The sequence below is a fragment of the Triticum dicoccoides genome, chromosome 5A, assembly GCF_002162155.2.
Source record: "Triticum dicoccoides isolate Atlit2015 ecotype Zavitan chromosome 5A, WEW_v2.0, whole genome shotgun sequence".
Taxonomy (NCBI): Eukaryota; Viridiplantae; Streptophyta; class Magnoliopsida; order Poales; family Poaceae; genus Triticum; species Triticum dicoccoides.
This window is the reverse complement of record NC_041388.1, coordinates 88,175,256-88,194,877: the sequence shown is the minus strand read 5'-3', so window position 1 is coordinate 88,194,877 and position 19,622 is coordinate 88,175,256.

Genomic DNA, 19,622 nt, shown 5'->3' with positions numbered 1-19,622 from the left:
TCATCTAATTGATACTCCACAATGCATTCCCTTAGGCCCAAATATGGTGAAGTGTCATGTAGTCGACGTTCACATGACACCACTAAGGGAATCACAACATACATACTATCAAAATATCGAACACATATCAAGTTCACATGATTACTTGCAACATAATTTCTCCTGTGACCTCAAGAACAAAAGTAACTACTCACAAACGATAATCATGCTCAAGTCATAGGGGTATTAAATAGCATATTGGATCTAAACCTATAATATTCCACCAAATAAACCATATAGTAATCAACTACAAGATGTAATCAACACTACTAGTCACCCACAAGCACCAATCTATAGTTACAGTAACAAGATTGAACACAATAAATGAACTAGGGTTTGAGAGGAGATGGTGCTATTGAAGATGTTGATGGAGATTGCCATACCCAAGATGGGAGAGTTGTTGGTGCTGATGACGACGATGATGTCCTCCTCCGGGAGGGAAGTTCCCCCGACAGAATTGCTCCATCGGAGGGCAAAAGTGCTCGTGCCCAGGTTCCGCCTCGAGACGGCGGCGCTCCATCCCAAAAGTACCCCCCTTATTTTTTTTCTAGGTAAAAATCACTTATATACCTGAAGATGGGCACCGGAGGTGGGCTTGGGTGAGCACAACCCACCAGGGCATGTCTAGGCTCCCTGGCATGCCCAAGTGGGTTGTGCCCACCTGGTGGGCCCCCTCTGGTAGTTATTTGCTCCAAAATTCCATAAAAAATCTCCATGAAGTTTCAGCTTATTTGGAGTTGTGCAGAATAGGTAGCCCGACGTAGCTTTTCCAGGTCCAGATTTCCAGCTGTCGGAATTCTCCATCTTTGTGTAAACCTTGCATATTATGAGAGAAAAGGCATTAGAATACTCGAAAAAGAATTATTATGGATAAAAACATCTTAAATAATAGTAAGAAAACATGATGCAAAATGGACATATCAACTCCCCCCAAGTTTAGACCTCGCTTGTCCTCAAGCGAAAACCGAAATCGAAAAACATGTCCACATGCTTTGAGAGATAGGTGTCGATAAAAACAAAATACGGACATAGAAGCATCATGTAGATTATTATAACAGCAACAAATTTAAATTCAAGACTTTTATGATAGGACTTTATCATAGACTTCTCATGAATAAGTGACAATTCATCACACAAATGAAGTATAAAGCAAAAACTCTATTAGAAACCAACAAACTATGTTCTCAGTCAACTTTGCAATTACAATTCATCATCTTTTCAGGAAGGGTCACGTGTCAGAGCCTTTAGGAAAGTCCACATACTCAACCATCATATAGTCTTCTATGATTGCTAACACTCACCGCGTACACATGAGCAAAACGTTTCAACCGGACACAAAGAAAGATAGGGGCTTATAGTTTCGCCTCCCAACATATTCACCTCAAGGGTGATGTCAACAATAATAACTCATGCTATCTATATTCAACTGAACATATGTGCCTAGATCTTTCCTCACCACATGATGCTTGCCAAAGGAGAAAAAAATAAAAAGGAATAGAAGGAAAACTTTGAATCTTTGCATAAAAGTAAATACATAAAAGTAAAAGATAGGCCCATTGCAGAGGGAAGCAGAGGTTGCCATGCGCTTATTTGTTTGTATGCTCAACCCCTTAGTGCAAAAGAACGTCATGTTGCATTGCCCCTTGTGATAGCGACCTTTATTATGCAGTCTGTCACTTTTATTCTTCACCATCACAAGTTTGTGAAATGCTCAACTCTATCTTACACTAAATGATCTCACACTTTTAGAAGCAACTTTTATTGCCTTTTTGCACCGATGACAACTTACTTGAGGGATCTTGCTCAATCCCCTAGGTAGGTATGGTGGACTCTTGAAAATAAGATTTGGGTTTAAGGGTTTTTGGATGCACAAGTAGTATCTCTACTTAGTGCAGAATTTTTGGCTAGCACAGATAGGGCAAGCACCACATGTTAAAGGATCTATGACAATATGACTTCGATGTGAATATAAACAAACATAAACCGTTAAGTTGTCTTCCTTGTCCAACGTCAACAATTTTGGCATATAATATTTTGATGAGGGCTCACAATCACAAGAGATTTCTAGGATAGTATATTTATATGTGAATCTTCTCTTTCCTTATTAATTGTTTCATGAGTTGCATCATTGACTAATGCTATGTTTGTCATTCTCTAATAAAATTTTCTACTTATAGTTTTCCTTATGTGGTTTCATCACCTACCATAAGATTAGTATATGATCTTTTTGATTTATTTCCTTTATTTTATTTATTTCCTTTCTCCTTTTCTTTTATTTGCAACATGAAAGTAAAGAAAGCAAAAAAACTCAAACTAAACTTTATTATATAACTTGCACACGATTACAGGGATAGATCACTAAGCATACTCTCAAAGAAGAAAGGATCGAACTAACTTTTATTCATCTAAAGCAAAAGATCAAACTAAAATAAGTAAAGGCAAAAATATAGTGCGATGATACGATATTAGGGCACCTCCCCCAAGCTTGGCGGAAGCCAAGGGGAGTGCCCATACCCGATACTCAATTCTCTTTTGGTGGTGAAGAAGAAGATGGTGGTGAAGAGATCTTGTCCTCGGATTTCCATGCCAGTGGTCCACCATCATAAGAGGAGGAGTGAGTCTCACGGGTCCTGCAACTAGCAGCCAAACTCATACGTTTAAACCTCGCCTCATATTCAAAGACTTGGTTTTGGAGATCATAGATCTGGCATTGGAGGAAGTTGATTTTCTCGTTGAGGGTGAAGACGATGTCCTTCATGGGCTTGCCATCCACCTTGAGATCACGGGAGAGATCCGTGATCATGAGGTGGTTGGCATTGAGCCCACACTCCACCATCCCCTTGCACCAGAAGACATCTTGCTCCATAGCTTCAAGTCTAGCCTCCACGGTTCCCGTCCCCTTGGGACATGGCACATCGCGAAGGTGAAGCACACCCTCATGCATCTGGATGGTCTGAGGGTGCTGCACCACCTCCCGCAGATATGGGCTGATGACGTTCTTGAAGAACTTGTCCTTGGAGGAGCTTGAGGTGGCCATGGTAGATGGGATCTGGTAGAAAAATAGCAAGAAAAGATAACAGAGGATTTCTCTGTGATACGGTGATCAACAGGTTCGGGAAGTATATATAGATTTCTTATCTTGGGGGACAAGAAAACGGAAGAAAAATGGAGTCCGGAAGCTGTCCTAGGTGGGCACAACCCACCTGCGCCCTGGTGTCTTGTGCCCACCAGGGGACGTTTCTTGGAAGTTTCTTTATTTCCTAATTTTCTAAATATTCCAAAACAGATAAAAATATTTTTGCGGATTTTTGGAGTCCATTTACTTAGCGTATCACGTACCTCCTTATTTTCACGATTCTGGAGTGCTCCAGAAGGACACTTTTATGTGTTCTTCTGGTGTCATAGTTTGGATAATATTACTTTCAACATTAATGGGCGTACCTGAGATATAATGCTTTATTCGTTGCCCATTGACAACCTTCGGGTTAGTACCTTCGGAATTATTTATTTTGATGGCTCCAGACCGATAAACCTCCTCGATGACATAGGGGCCTTCCCATTTTGAGAGGAGTTTTCCTGCGAAGAATCTGAAATGAGAGTTATACAAAAGAACATATTCTCCGACTTTAAACTAACGCTTTTGGATTCTTTTGTCATGCCATCTTTTAACATTTTCTTTGAATAATTTTGCATTTTATAAGCTTGGGTTCTCCATTCATGTAATGAGCTAATATAAAATAACCTATTTTCACCAGCAAGTTTGAAATCATAGTTGAACTCTTTGATGGCCCAATAAGCTGTATGTTCTAACTCAAGAGGGAAATGACAAGCTTTTCCATAAACCATTTTATAAGGAGACATACCCATTGGATTTTTATATGTTGTTCTATAAGCCCAAAGTGCATCATCTATTTGTTAGACCAATTTTTCCTGGACCTATTGACAGTCATTTGCAAAATTAATTTAATTTCTCTATTGCTAAGTTCAGCTTGACCACTAGTCTGAGGATGATAAGGTGATGCAATGCTATGGTTAACATCATACTTGGCAAGCATTTTATGGAAAGCACCATGAATAAAGTGTGAACCACCATCAGTCATTTAATATCTAGGGACTCCAAACCTTGCGAAAATAACTTCCTTAAGCATTTTAATAGGGGTGTTGTGATCAACACTACTGGTTGGAATAGCTTCTACCCATTTAGTAACATAATCAACAGCAACCAAAATATGTGTATACCCACTAGAGGAAGGAAAAGGTCCCATGTAATCAAATCCCCAAACATCAAATGGTTCAACAGCAAGTGAATAATCCATAGGCATTTCTTGACACTTACCGATATTACCTATTCTTTGACATTCATCACAAGATAAGATGAAGTTACGTGCATCCTTGAAGAGAGTAGGCCAATAAAATCCAGATTGCAATACCTTGTGAGCAGTTCTATCTCCAGCATGATGCCCTCCATAAGCTTCGGAGTGAAATTTGCGTAGGATTTGTCCATGTTCATGCTTAGGTATACAATGTCGAATAATACCATCTACTCCTTCTTTATAAAGATGTGGGTCATCCCAAAAGTAATGTCTTAAATCATAGAAGAATTTTTTTCTTTTGTTGATATGTAAAGCTATGTGGTAAATATTTGGCAACAATGTAATTAGCATAGTTAGCATACCAATGTGTACTATGAGCAACATTTATTGCAGCTAACTGCTCATCAGCAAAACTATCATCAATAGGTAGTGGGTCATCAAGCACATTTTCAAGCCTAGATAAATTATCACCTACGGGGTTCTCAGCTCCTTTTCTATCATTGATATGTAAATCAAATTCTTGTAACAAGAGAACCCATCGAATAAGTATAGGTTTATCATCTTTCTTTTCCATAAGATATTTAATAGCAGCATGGTCTGTGTGAACAGTTACTTTGGAAACAATATAAGGTCTAAATTTATCACAAGCAAACACCACTACTAAGAATTATTTTTCAGTAGTAGCATAATTTCTCTGAGCACTATCTAGAGTTTTACTAGCATAATGAATAACATTCAGTTTCTTATCAACTCTTTGTCCTAGAACAACACCAACAGCATAATCACTAGCATCACACATAATTTCAAAAGGAAAGTTCCAATGAGGTGGTTGAACAATAGGTGCAGAAAGTAATGCTTTCTTGAGTGTTTCAAAGGCTTCTAAACAATAATCATTGTCAGTGTCAAAACCAGCGGATCTCGGGTAGGGGGTCCCGAACTGTGCGTCTAAGGCGGATGGTAACAGGAGGCATGGAACACGATGTTTTACCAAGGTTTGGGCCCTCTTGATGGAGGTAAGACCCTACGTCCTGCTTGATTAATATTGATGATATGGGTAGTACAAGAGTAGATCTACCACGAGATCGGAGAGGCTAAACCCTAGAAGCTAGCCTATGGTATGATTGTATGTTGTAGTTGTTGTGTCCTACAGACTAAAACCCTCCAGTTTATATAGACACCGGAGAGGGTTAGGGTTACATAAGGTCAGTTACAAAGGAGGAGATACACATATCCGTATTTCCTAGCTTGCCTTCCATGCCAAGTAGAGTCCCGTCCGGACACGAGATGAAGTCTTCAATCTTGTATCTTCATAGTCTAACTGTCTGGCCAATGGAGATAGTCCGGCTGTCTAGAGACCCCCTAATCCAGGACTCCCACAGTAGCCCCTGAACTAGGCTTTCACTGACGATGAGTCCGGCGTGTAGTATTGTCTTTGGCATTGCAAGGTGGGTTCCTCCTCCGAATATACCACGGAAGAATTTGAATACAAGGACAGTGTCCGACCCTGCAAAATAAGTTCCACATACCACCGTAGAGAGAATAATATTTTCACAAATCTAATTTGCTGACTTGTTTTGGCAGCACGACATTATGTCATGGCCCGGTGATTATTCGAACCGTTTCCTTTAGCCAGCCTCACACATAACGCGAGGCGGTTTCTTGACACGTCTTGTCAAAGCAGAGATCGTGTCCCCTTATTATAGGATTCTCATCAATATGGGCGTGGGTAACCCAACCGTGTCTAAGACTCCTAGATTATAGGCAAGTCCCAAACGGCTACGGAGAGGACACTTGATATTCACCCTCTTTATAAAGGGACAAGGCTTTTACTTTTTTCCCCTCCCGTGCTCAATCGAATCCTTCCCCCGCCTCGACTTCTAACACCCAAAGCCCAGGTCAGGTGCTCCGGATCTTCAATCATGTCCGGATCTAGCCTTCAAGGCCGATGGATGCCCTCCTCCGTTACGAAAGAAGACATCAAGAAGTTGAGGGAGGCCAGATACCTGACCGCCGAGGTTTCGCATCGGCTGCCTGCCCGAGGGCAGGTCGTCCCTACTCCTGAACCCAACGAAGACGTCGTGTTCATATCCCACTTCCTCTGAGGACTAGGCCTAACTCTGGATCCCTTCATCAGGGGGTTGATGTTTTATTACGGGCTAGATTTCCATGATCTAGCCCCGGACTCCTTTCTCCACATCTCAACATTTATTTTCGTGTGTGAGGCCTTCCTCCGCAGTACCCCTCACTTCGGCCTGTGGCTCAAGACCTTTGACGTGAAGCCGAAGATGGTCGAGGGGCAGTATGCAGCGTGCGGAGGTGCATTAATAAGCAAGATAGCAGGAGCTCCGTGGCCCAAAGGTTCCTTTCTAGAGGTGTCCGGATTATGGCAACAGGAGTGGTTTTACATCACAGCTCCCAGAAGTGCCAAGTGGGTGGCTGCCCCTGCTTTCCGCTCAGGCCCTCCACCACAACTAATGTCATGGATTAGCAGGGGGCTGAGCTGGGGTCCTGCCAAGGACGTGCCTGTACTGCAAAGCCGCATCCAAAATCTCTTCAAAGGAGATTTCAGTTTGATTATGGTGGCGCAAGTCATGCTGGTTCGTCGAGTCCAGCCTTGCAAACGGCGGGCCCTCCGCATGTGGGAGTTCAACCCAGAAGGGCCGCATACTATTCAGAATTTCCTTGGCCTGACGCACGAGGAGATGTACAAATCATTCTTCGGACCCCAAATAGAGTGTCTGGATACTACCGAGGGCGTGGGCCTGAGCAGCAATCGTACCGCCGACCAAGTAAGTAATCCTTTAGCCGAACACACCGTCTTTTATTTACCATGACATCATTCTGAGAAGTCGCTCTTTGACCAGAATTGGCTAACAAAGGCGAAGATGATTCGGTGTTCGGCCCCCCTTCCTGAGGGTTTGGAGAATCTGGTACTGGAAAAGATGCTCGAGCTAGCACCCTGCCCGGAGCCCTCAAAGGAAGATAAAGGGGGGATAATGAGGTCGAAAGCGGGCCCCCATCGCTACCAATTCCAACCGAGGGAATGAGCACCTCCGTGAAGGAGGATAACCGAGGAGAAGAATCCGACCTTCCCTCGCTTCAGGGAAGGAACAGGACTGCCTCTGAAGATCCGGAAACCGAGGCTTCCAAATGGGAGAAGAAGTCTCCACTAGAGGGTCCTGCATTGGAGGGTGCTTTTGCCGCACAAAGTCCGCGCGAGGATCAGCCCTCCAACGAGCTGTAAGTAATTAGAAAGTACCTTAATAGTGGATATATACTACCTTACCTCTGAGGAAAATAACCGAATCGTTTATCTTGCAGTTTGGATCTTAGCCCTTCTCAGCAGAGCTCGTCTTCAGGGGATCTTCTTCTGGAGATGATGGAGAGCGAAACGCCTCCCCCGGACTCCCCCGCTCAAGAAGCGGGCGACCTTGAAGTGTCATCACGGAGGGCCTCTCCGGATCCGGTGAGGCCAGAAGATAATCCTATAGTTACCCGAAGTCCTCAGCGTCCGGCTCTTGAAGAGAGCAAACAAAAGAGTCCGGCACCGTCTGGTATGCGGTTAGTCGTACTGAGGGAGCTGTTGGAGTGAGCAGCCATCTCAGTGGAACACCATACATTGATGGGTAAGGTGATGGAAAGGATTTCATCCGCTGAAAGCGGGTTGCATGATGCCTTTGTGAGTCTACTGACGGGCTTTGAGGTACGTAAAATGATGTACATTTGTGATGGTACCGCACATTTTTAGGTGTGCCCTGTGTAGATAGTAGCCCCTAAGACTCTGGTTGTCGCCGAGGACAACGACAAACAGAGGATCGTAGTCCCAGGCAATAACCATACCGCTTTAATGTGTAGGTAGTGGGAGCTCCGGTGGCTAGCCGGACTCATGAGTTTGCTGAACTAAAGCGGCAACTAGATGCGGCAGATGCCGACATCGAGCTTGTTAACAAACGGCTTGACGAGTCACAGGGTAAGTAATGTTTTTCTGGTGAATGTCACATAATAAGCGCAACATGACGCCAGTATCTTTAATATGTTGTGACTGCAGACGGAGCTGCCACCGTGGAGACCCTTCGGGCGGAACTTGCCCGAGCCAAGGAACAAGCAAGAGTTAGTAATGCGGCTGCTTTGAAGGCGGCCGAAGATTTAAGGGCTGAGAAGGCCACGCATTGCGAAAGCAAAGAGAAGATGGCCAAGGTGGCCGTAGAATTAAAAGACACTGCTAACCATTGCTAGTTCCTTGAAAAAGAGAACCGATTGAAGGCAGCGGACCTTGAAAAGGCCACATTGGTCACCAAAGACACTCGCTCTGCTATGAGGGCAAAGAAGGAGGAGCTGCGCGAAGCCGGGGATATTGCGACTGGGATGCCCTTTCTACTGCAGAGGAAGTTCGGGGATCCACGGTATGCCCCACTGGATCAGCTGTGGAGTTCGGCAAACGCATATATGGACTTGGCGGCGAGCGCTGCCGATGCGGCCAAATACTTCCACGGTCAAACAGATGGTGAAGTGGACAAGTTGTTCTGGTCGCAATTCAACGTTCCAGAGCATCCGCTTCCATTGACTGATCAGCTAGCCGAATGGGCCGAACTAAATAGGTTGTCCGGACTCGCCATGAGGTCTGTCGTGGATCAGCTGTGGCTGGAAAAGCCGAAGCCGAACAGCTATTTCAGCTTAGTGCAGCAGTTTCTTGGTGCGATGCCGCGCATCAATGCGATGAAGAGGTCGGCGTGCATAGAAGGCTCGCGGATGGCCCATGCCCGTGTTAAATCATACTGGGCGGAGATGGATGCTACCACTATTGCGGCGCAGGGTTCGGCGATAGGCCGAGTGGCTGCCGAGCACTATTTTGAAGAGGTTCTCGAGGGTGCTCGTTTGATAGAGGCCCAATGCTCGAAGAATATTATGTTTGAGTGACATGTATTCCCATTGTAAACACAATGTTTTTATGAAATTTATTAAGGTTGTGTTTATACTTTTGCCTGAAAGTAAAATGATGCCTCCTATGCGGCCGTTTATGTATACATGTGTATAACCTGAAAGATTGCAGTCGTCGGCTTCAGCCCTCACGCATATAATGCGGAGGTGTTCGAAGAAGACGCGTGTTCACACTTAACCCAACGTCTTGGTCCTATTAAGGAGGTGATAGCGCAGTGAACGAGGCAAACGGACTATAATGCTTTAACACTTTCACTTAGCCATAGGAGTTTGACGGTGGGGCTACTATATAGCCCCTGTTGGCTCCGCACTCTCCCGAATTCGGGGTGCGTACATGCCTGGCTGGGAAACGGCCCTTCGTTAAGGCAAAGGAACTCTAACATTCCGATAGGTCACGAGTGGTTGACCAGTCTCACGCTATATCATGATAGTCAGTTTTCGGCTTTCTCTACTGAGGTGCTTGTCCGGATGACCCGGGGCACAATCGCAGTAGTTCTCCTAGTGCTACCTTAGCCGATAGAGCGGAATGTAAGGTACCAAAACATAGGAGCCGGGGAAACCCAACATTTGACCAAAGACATGATTCGGAGCTGATGCATATAAGTCCAAACTCGCGAAGCCGAACACTCCCTAAGGTATTCGTTCTTTATGGTATAAACCGGGCCTAAGTAGTGCCCTTTGTAAGAAGCCCCTTGTGTCCAGGTACGGGCGTTTATTCTGACGTGGCCACATGCCAAGACGTCAGCATCCTTCTCAATTGTATTTGAGAATCCGAGGGATGTGTATCAACAAGAGACAGTAACAAAGGTTTACGCAGGGTCTTAATCTAAAAAGAATCCTTGGGGTGGGTCCCTGCTGCACGTCTGCGCCTGTGTCTCCATTGTGCCGTATCCTGGATGGGTGTGACACGATGGTCATCTGTAAAAGAGAGAAACTTAGGTGAAAAGTTGTCGTGCAAAAAGGTAGGTTTAAAGAAACCATGTATAATTCAAGATGAGTAAAAATTGCCACTTGTTTGCGTGCGTTGAGCCCCTTGTATTTGTAATAGGAGTGTGGCTTATCAAACCTGTGTGACTTACATATAGTTGCGCCGGACTCGTCTAACCATTTCCATGGTCCTGACGACCTATCAAATGCTTTAGCTAGTGAGGCCCTTTTTAGTGTGCGGCTGCCAAGGCAGTCGCACTCTCTTCGACGTGCAGGGATCGCTTAATATTGCCATTCACTATAATGATGCCACGTGGACCGGGCATCTTAAGCGTGAGGGAAGCGTAATGCGGTATTGCATTGAAGCGAGCGAAAGCTTCGCGTCCAAGTAGTGCTTGATAGCCACTTTGGAACAGAGCAATGTGGAAGGTTAAATTTTCGCTACGGAAGTTATCGGGGAAGCCGAATATAATCTCTAGTAGCAGGGAGCCCGTGCAATGAGCCCCTGGGCCAGGCGTTACTCCTTTAATGGTAGTGTTGCTGAGGCAAATTTTCGTTGGGTCTATCCCCATTTTGCGGATTGTGTCCTGATATATCAGGTTTAGATGCTGCCACCGTCCATCAGGACTCGTGTGAAGTGGTATCCGTCAATTATTGGGTCTAATACCAAGGCAGCCCATCCTGCACGCCGGATACTTGCTGAGTAATCCCGATGGTCAAAAGTGATCGGTTGAAACGACCAGTGGTAGGACTCCGCGGTGATAGGCCCTTGGGCATATTTATCTGGGAGTGCTGCTTTGTTTCTCCCCTTTATCACGTGTAACACTTTTGCTGTTTTGACTTCTAGTGGAAATTTCTTTTGTTCCCCAGTGTCTTGCTTGAGAGGCTCATCCTCGTCTTTGCTTGGTGTATCCTCCCCTTGTGTACAGCATTGAGCTTGCTGGACTGCTTGATGACCCATCATTCTCTATGGGTATGATTAGCAGGTTTACCGGGGGTGCTATGGATCTGACATACTTGGTCCAGAATTTTGTTTAGGCTGGACAGTTCGTATCTGCCGCGAATTTCTTCGTCGTCCGCATCCCAGTTCTGCCGGACATAGTTCGTCCAGGATCCTCCTGACATGGAGAGAGACCTTAACGAGTTCAGTATGTCGCCAAAGGGCGAGTGCTGAAAATATCCGCGGAGGTAAACTCCATGATCGGCGCCCAATCGGATTCGATAGGAACGGGCGCAGGCGGCTCGGAGTCCGTGGCCGGAGAAGGATCCGGCAGTTTAACAACACGGCCCTCATGCAAGGTAAGGTCGATGTTCGGCTCGATCGCCGCTAAGGGTAAGGCTTCTGCGGTGGGGTCCATCCACCCGTCCGTGGAAGGCGCAACTGGCTCCGAATTGAGGGTCAGAGCAGCTGCCGGTGCGATCTTAACACCGTCCGATGGTAGAGCTAAATCGTACTCATCGTGACCGCGTGACGCGCAAGGCAGAGGCTCGAATCCGTCGAAGATCAAGTCTCCGCGGATATCGGCCGTGTAGTTTAAGCTTCCAAACCTGACCTGGTGGCCAGGGGCGTAAGTTTCAATCTGCTCCAGATGGCCAAGCGAATCGGCCCGCAGTGCAAAGCCGCCGAACATGAAGATCTGTCTGGGGAGAAAAATCTCACCCTGGACTACATCGCTATCGATGATAGTAGGAGCCATCAAGCCTAACGGCGATGACACAGAGGAACTCTCAATGAAAGCACTAATGTCGGTGTCAAAACCGGCGGATCTCGGGTAGGGGGTCCCAAACTGTGCGTCTAAGGCGGATGGTAACAGGAGGCAGGGAACATGATGTTTTACCCAGGTTCGGGCCCTCTTGATGGAGGTAAAACCCTACGTCCTGCTTGATTAATATTGATGATATGGGTAGTACAAGAGTAGATCTACCACAAGATCGGAGAGGCTAAACCCTAGAAGCTAGCCTATGGTTTGATTGTATGTTGTAGTTGTTCTGTCCTACAGACTAAAACCCTCCGGTTTATATAGACACCGGAGAGGGTTAGGGTTACACAAGGTCGGTTACAAAGGAGGAGATACACATATCCGTATTGCCTAGCTTGCCTTCCATGCTAAGTAGAGTCCCATCCGGACACGAGACAAAGTCTTCAATCTTGTATCTTCATAGTCTAACAGTCCGGCCAATGGAGATAGTCCGGCTGTCTGGAGACCCCCTAATCCAGGACTCCCACAATCATCAAAAACAAAAGGAATGTCCTTTTGCAAAAGATTCGTAAGAGGCCTAGAAATTTTAGAAAAGTCTTTGATAAATCTCCTATAGAAACCAACACGACCTAAGAAACTACGAATACCTTTTATATCTTTAGGACATGGCATTTTCTCAATTGCTTCAACCTTAGCTTTGTCCACTTCAATACCTCTTTCAAAAAATTTATAACCCATGACAATGCCTTCATTAACCATAAAGTGGCACTTCTCCCAATTCAAGATAAGATTTGTTTGTTCAGATCTTTACAAAACTCGATCAAGATTGCTTAAACAATTATCAAAATACTTCTCATAAACAGAGAAGTCATCCATGAAAACCTCAACAATGTTTTCACAAAAGTCAGAGAATATAGCAGTCATACATCTTTGAAAGGTAGTAGGTGCATTGCACAAACTAAAAGGCATACGTCTATAAGCATAGGTTCCAAAGGGACAAATAGAAGTGATCTTTTCTTGATCAAGTTGAGAAACAGGTATTTGTGAAAAACCAGAATATCCATCAAGGAAGCAAAAGTGTGTGTGCTTAGATAATCTTTCAAGCATTTGATCAATAAAAGGCAGAGGGTAATGATCTTTTCTAGTTGCTTTGTTTAATTTTCTAAAATCGATTACCATTCTATAACATGTAACAGTTCTTTGTGGAATAAGTTCATTCTTATCATTAGGAACAACAGTTATACCTCCTTTCTTAGGGACACAATGAACGGGACTCACCCATCTACTATCAGCTATAGGATATATTATACCTGCTTCCAGAAGTTTTAAGATTCCCGTTCTTACCACTTCTTTCAACTTCAGAGTTAACTGACGTTGGTGATCAACAACGGGTTTGGCATCAGGTTCCATATTAATTTTGTGCTGACATAGAGTGGGACTAATGCCCTTTAAATCATCAATAATATATCCAATAGCAGCTCAGTGCTTCCTTAGAATCTTCAATAATCTTTCTTCTTCATGTTGTGAAAGGATAGCACTGATAATAACATGATATATCTTCTTTTCATCAAGATAAGCATATTTCAAAGTGTTTGGCAATTGTTTTAATTCAAACATATGATCACCTTTAGGTGGAGGAGGACCTCCTAGAGTTTCAATAGGCAAATTTTGTTTAAGAAGATGACGTTGTTCAAAGAAAATCTTATCTATTTCATTTCTTTCATGCATCTGAAAATCATTTTCATGGTCTAGCAAATATTGTTCTAAAGGATCAGTAGGTGGTAAAACAATAGAAGCAAGACCAATTAATTCATCCTTACTAGGCAATTCTTTTTCATGAAGCTTTCTACTAAACTTGGAAAAATTAAACTCATGAGACTCATCGCCAAAACTAACACTGACAGTTTGTTTCTCACAGTCTATTTTAGCATTAACGGTGTTCAAGAAAGGTCTAACAAAGATAATGGGACAAAAGTCATGTTGTGGGGAACCAAGAACAAGAAAATCAGCAGGGTATTTTATTTTCCCACACAAGACTTCAACATCTCTAACAATCCCAATTGGTGATATAGTGTCTCTATTAGCAAGTTTAATAGTAATATCTGTCTTCTATTTATGCGGGTGCTATGTCTTTCATAATTTCTTGATATAAGGTGTAAGGAATAGCACTCACAATAGCACCTATGTCACATAAACCATGATAAAAGTGATCTCCTATTTTAACTGAGATGACAGGCATGCCAACAACATGTCTATGTTTATCCTTTTTATCAGGTTTGGTAATTCTAACAGCTTCTTCACAAAAGTAAATAACATGCCCATCCATATCTTCTTCCAAGAGATCTTTAACCATAGCAATACTAGGTTCTACTTTAATTTGTTCATTAGGTCTAGGTGTTCTAATATAGCTTTTGTTAACCACAGTTGAAACTTTAGCATGTTCCTTTATCCTAATAGGGAAAGGTGGTTTCTCAATATAAGCAAAAGGAACAATTGGATCAACGTTGTAAAGTATAGTTTCTTATTTAACTGGTACCAGTTCTTTGATTTCTTGTTTAATAGGTGGGTGATATTTAAACCACTTCTCTTTAGGGAGATCAACATGAGTAGCAAATGATTCACAAAAGGAGGCTACTATCTCAGAGTCAAGTCCAAATTTAGTGCTAAACTTTTGAAAACAATCGGTATCCATAATAGATTTAACACAATCATACTTAAGTTTAATACCTAACTCTTTACCTTTGTTGAGTTCCCAATCTTCAGAGTTGCATTTAATTCTCTCCAAAAGATCCCACCGGAATTCAATAGTCTTCTTGATAAATGAACCAACACAAGAAGTATCAAGCATGGTTTGATCATTATGAGAAAGCCGAGCATAAAATTATGGATAATAATTTATCTTGAGAGCTCATGATTGGGGCATGAATATAACATTGACTTAAGCCTCCCGCAAGCTAGAGTGATACTTTCTCTTCACGAGGCCAAAAATTATTTATATAATTCCGATCATGATGAACTAGATGCATAGGATAAATTTTTTGGTGGAACTCCAATTTCAATCGATTCCAATTCCAAGATCCAATATCATCGCATAGCCTATACCATGCCAATGCTTTTACCTTCAAAGATAAAGGGAAAACCTTCTTAATAACTTCATCTCCGGGTAAACCTGCAAGCTTGAACAATCCAAAAATTTGTTCTACATAATGTTCGGTTCCATCTCCTGCATAAGGATTAGCTAGCAGTTGTTCCATCATACCCAAAGGAATTTCATATTCAATATTTTCAGTAGGTGCAGTAGGTTGAGGGGTAGCTAATTGTGGTTCCCGTCGAGGTGAAGATACCACGAACAAACCCCTCAAAGGATTATTTTCCATAGTAACAAGTGACAATAAATTTCAGCACACTATATAAATGTTTCATTACCAAATTCCACTTAACAAAGGCGCTTCACTCCCCGGCAGCGGCGCCAGAAAATAGCCTTGATGACCCACAAGTATAGGGAATAAATTGTATCTCTTTTCGATAAGTAAGAGTGTCGAACCCAACAAGGAGCAGAAGGAAATGACAAGTGGTTTTCAGCAAGGTAATGTCCGCAAGTGCTGAAATTGCAAGTAACAGAGTAGTTTGATAGCAAGATAATTTGTAACGAGCAAGTAATCATAGTAGTAACAAAAGTGCAGCAAGGTAACCCAATCCTTTTGAGGCAAAGGACAGGCCAAAACGGTGTATTATGATAAGCGAAGCGTTCTTGAGGGTACACGGGATTTTCATCTAGTCACTTTCATCATGTTGGTTTAATTCGTGTTTGGTACTTTGATAATTTGATATGTGGGTGGACCGGTGCTTAGGTGTTGTTCTTACTTGAAAAAACCTCCTACTTATGATTAACCCTCCCTCAAGCGTCCGCAACTACGAGAAAAGTATTAAGAACAAACTCTAACCATAGCATTAAAGTTTTGGATCCAATCGGTCCCTTATGGCATAGCGCATAAACTGGGGTTTAAGCTTTTGTCACTCACGCAACCCATCATCTAATTTCTACTCCACAATGCATCCCCTTAGGCCCAAATATGGTGAAGTGCCATGTAGTCGACGTTCACATGACAACACTATGGGAATCACAACATACATACTATCAAAATATCGAAGACATATCAACTTCACATGATCTCTCCCGTGACCTCAAGAACGAAAGTAACTACTCACAAATGAAAATCATGCTCAAGATCAGAGGGGTATTAAATAGCATATAGGATCTGAACATATAATCTTCCACCAAATAAACCATATAGTAATCAACTACAAGATGTAATCAACACTACTAGTCACCCACAAGCACCAATCTATAGTTCCGGTAACAAGATTGAACACAAGAGATGAACTAGGGTTTGAGACGAGATGGTGTTGTTGAATATGTTGATGAAGATTGCCCTCCCCAAGATGGGAGAGTTGTTGGTGATGATTATGACGATGATTTCCCCCTCTGGGAGGGATGTTCCCCTGGCGGAATCGCTCCGCCGGAGGGCAACCGTGCTCCTGCCCATGTTCCGCCTCGAGACGGCAGCGCTCAGTCCTGAAATTCCTCCCCTTATTATTTCTAGGTCAAAATGACTTATATACTAGAAGATGGGCACCGGAGGAGGGCCTGGGTGAGCACAACCCACCAGGGCACGCCTGGGATCCCTGGCACACCCAGGTGGGTTGTGCCCACCTGGTGGGCCCCCTCTAGTAGTTATTTGCTCCAATATTCCTCAAATATTCCATAAAAATTCTCCATGAAGTTTCAGCTTATTTGGAGTTCTGCAGAATAGGTAGCCTGATGTAGCTTTTAAAGATCTAGATTTCCAGCTGCCAGAATTCTCCCTCTTTGTGTAAACCTTGCATATTATGAGAGAAAAGGCATTAGAATTACTCCAAAAAGAATTCTTATGGATAAAAACATCTTAAATAACAGTAAGAAAACATGATGCAAAACGGACGTATCAGCCAACTACTTCTACTAACCCACTCTTCATCTAGCAAGACGAGGACCCAAACATCTACGTCACTAGAACCACCTCTTTGACATGCAACGAGCTTTGCATCAAGAACAACAAGCATTGAGCGACCGCATTGACAACCTCGCAACCGACTTCCGACAATCCGAGCAACGTACAATAGACTACTTCGGCAACAAGCTCGATGAACAAAAACAAGAGAACAATGCAAGAATGGACGATACTCGTGCATTGTTGGTCAACCTCTCTTCCACCACTTCTTCCTATTCAAGGCGGAGCCACTCGAGTCTACATTCTTCCTACACCATCTCCGGTTCAAGTACACCGACATCGAACACTCTCCGACGAGCCACGCGTCATGACCGTCAAGCAAACCGCAATCCTCTACATGGCAATGATCCACAAGAGCAACTTGAAGAGCAAGAACAATGACATCGTCAAAATGAAGCTACCTTTGCCCAAGCACAAGAAAAGCAACACCAACACCAACAAGAGGAAGAGCGAGCACACCAACACCAAGACAAGCAAGATGCCAAAGCTCTACGTCAACAACGATGACGACGTTAAGAACAATCCCTTGAGGCGCAACATACCCTCCTCGACACCAATCGTGCCGTCGGCGCCCGCAACCGATGCATTCGAGAAGAAGAAGAAGCGCTTCATGAGGAAGTACAAGAATGATGAAAACAAGCACGATTGCACAGACAAGCTCCACAAGCTAGACAAGAACCACAAGTTTGCTAAGAGCAACATGAAGTTGACAACCCTCCACGTCAAGGGCGTCATCATCCCCGACCCCAACACAATTAAGAGCAACGCTACGGCAAGCTCAAGTTCACCATGCCCAAGTTCACTGGAAGCAATGATTCCGAAGAGTACCTTTATGGGCACTGAAGATTGACAAGATATTTCGTTTGCACAACTATGAGGAAGAGAAGAAGATTGTCATGGCATCCCTTGAGTTCCAAGACTATGTCCTCATTTGGTGGGAGCAAGTCATTGAGCGCCGAGAGTCAAGAGGTGAACCACCCATCACAACTTGGGATCAAATGAAGGATATCATGAGAGCGCGTTTTGTGCCAACATACTATAATCGCGACCTCTTCAAGAGACTACAACTCCTTAAGCAAGGAACAATGAGCGTTGAAGAATAGTACAAGTAAATGGAGATCGCCATGATTCGAGCAAATGTCATGGAAGATGATGAGCAAACTATGGCGTTTTTCTTGAATGGCCTCAATCACCCTATCAAGATGATTGCCGACTTCCAACCTTACTCCAACCTCATCGAGCTAGTCCCTCAAGCTACCAATGCAGAACAACAAGTGCAAGATGACTTCAAGTATGCCAAGTACTCTTCCAAGACATACGACTCCAACAACCAAGGTTCAACGACTCCACCGCCTTCTACCTCAACCAAACCTTCTCCAAGCAATGGTGACAAGTCAAGTTACAAGAAAACTTCGACAACCTCAAGTCGTCCTCCTACTACAAGCAACTTCAAGCCGAGAGCTTCATCATCTACAACTCCATCGGATGAGACCATAAAGACAAGTTCCATCAAGTGCTTCACATGAGGCGGCCGAGGCCACAAGTATTTCGAGTGTACCAATAAGCGCACCATGATCCTCAATGATGACGACACATACGACTCCATGACTAAAGAAGAAATGGACGCGCTTGAACACGTGGCCATGCACCGGTGCGTGAACAAGGATGAAGATGATCAAGTCTTTTGTGACGAAGATTCGAGCCCTGCTCTCGTTGTCTCCAAGGTCTTGACACTTCAACACCAACAAGATGAAGACCAAAGATGCCATATCTTCCACGCCAAGGCTGGCATCAATGGAAGGTCCGTGAAGTTCATCATCAACGGAGGAAGTTTCCACAACTTGGCAAGTGAAGAACTATGCTCCAAGCTACAATTGGTCAAGATGAAGCACACACACCCCTACAAGGTCAAATAGCTTAGTGACTCTGACACCATTCAAGTGGAACAGATGGTTCAAGTCTCCTTCAAGATCGGAGCATATGAAGACACTTTGGAGTGTGATGTGGTTCCTATGTCTGTTTGCCATCTCCTACTTGGACGAATTTGGCAATTCGACTGCGGCGCCATCCACAACGGGCATACCGATCACTATAGCTTCAAGATGAAGGGAAAGGAGTACATGCTACGACCTTTGTCACCAAGCCAGGTGATCGCCAACAAGCAAGCAACCACCCATCATGGAGAGAATAGTGAGAGAGCAAACCACCGAAAAGAAAGTGAGCGCCACAAGCCCAAATTGAGTGCCTCCACAATGAGAGACAATAAAAACTTAGTGCTATTTGCCACCAAAAGTGAGATGAGAGAAGTGTGTGAGAACCCATCGGGTGTTATGCACTATCTCCTTTTGTGCAAACATGAAGTGGCAAGGACTAAGACCTGTCACAATCTACCATTAGTGTTGTATTCTCTATTGCAGGAATTCCAAGATGTATTCTCGGACGTGCTACCTCCGGGTCTACCTCCTCTTCGAGGCATCGAACACCGCATCTACCTCATACCCGGAGCACCTCTTCCTAACAAGGCACCATACTGCGTCAACCTCGAGGAAACTAAGGAAATCCAATGGCAAGTACAAAAACTAATCAACAACGGACTTATACAAGAAATCTTGAGCCCATGTGTCATCCCGGTAATCCTTGTCCCTAAGAAAGAT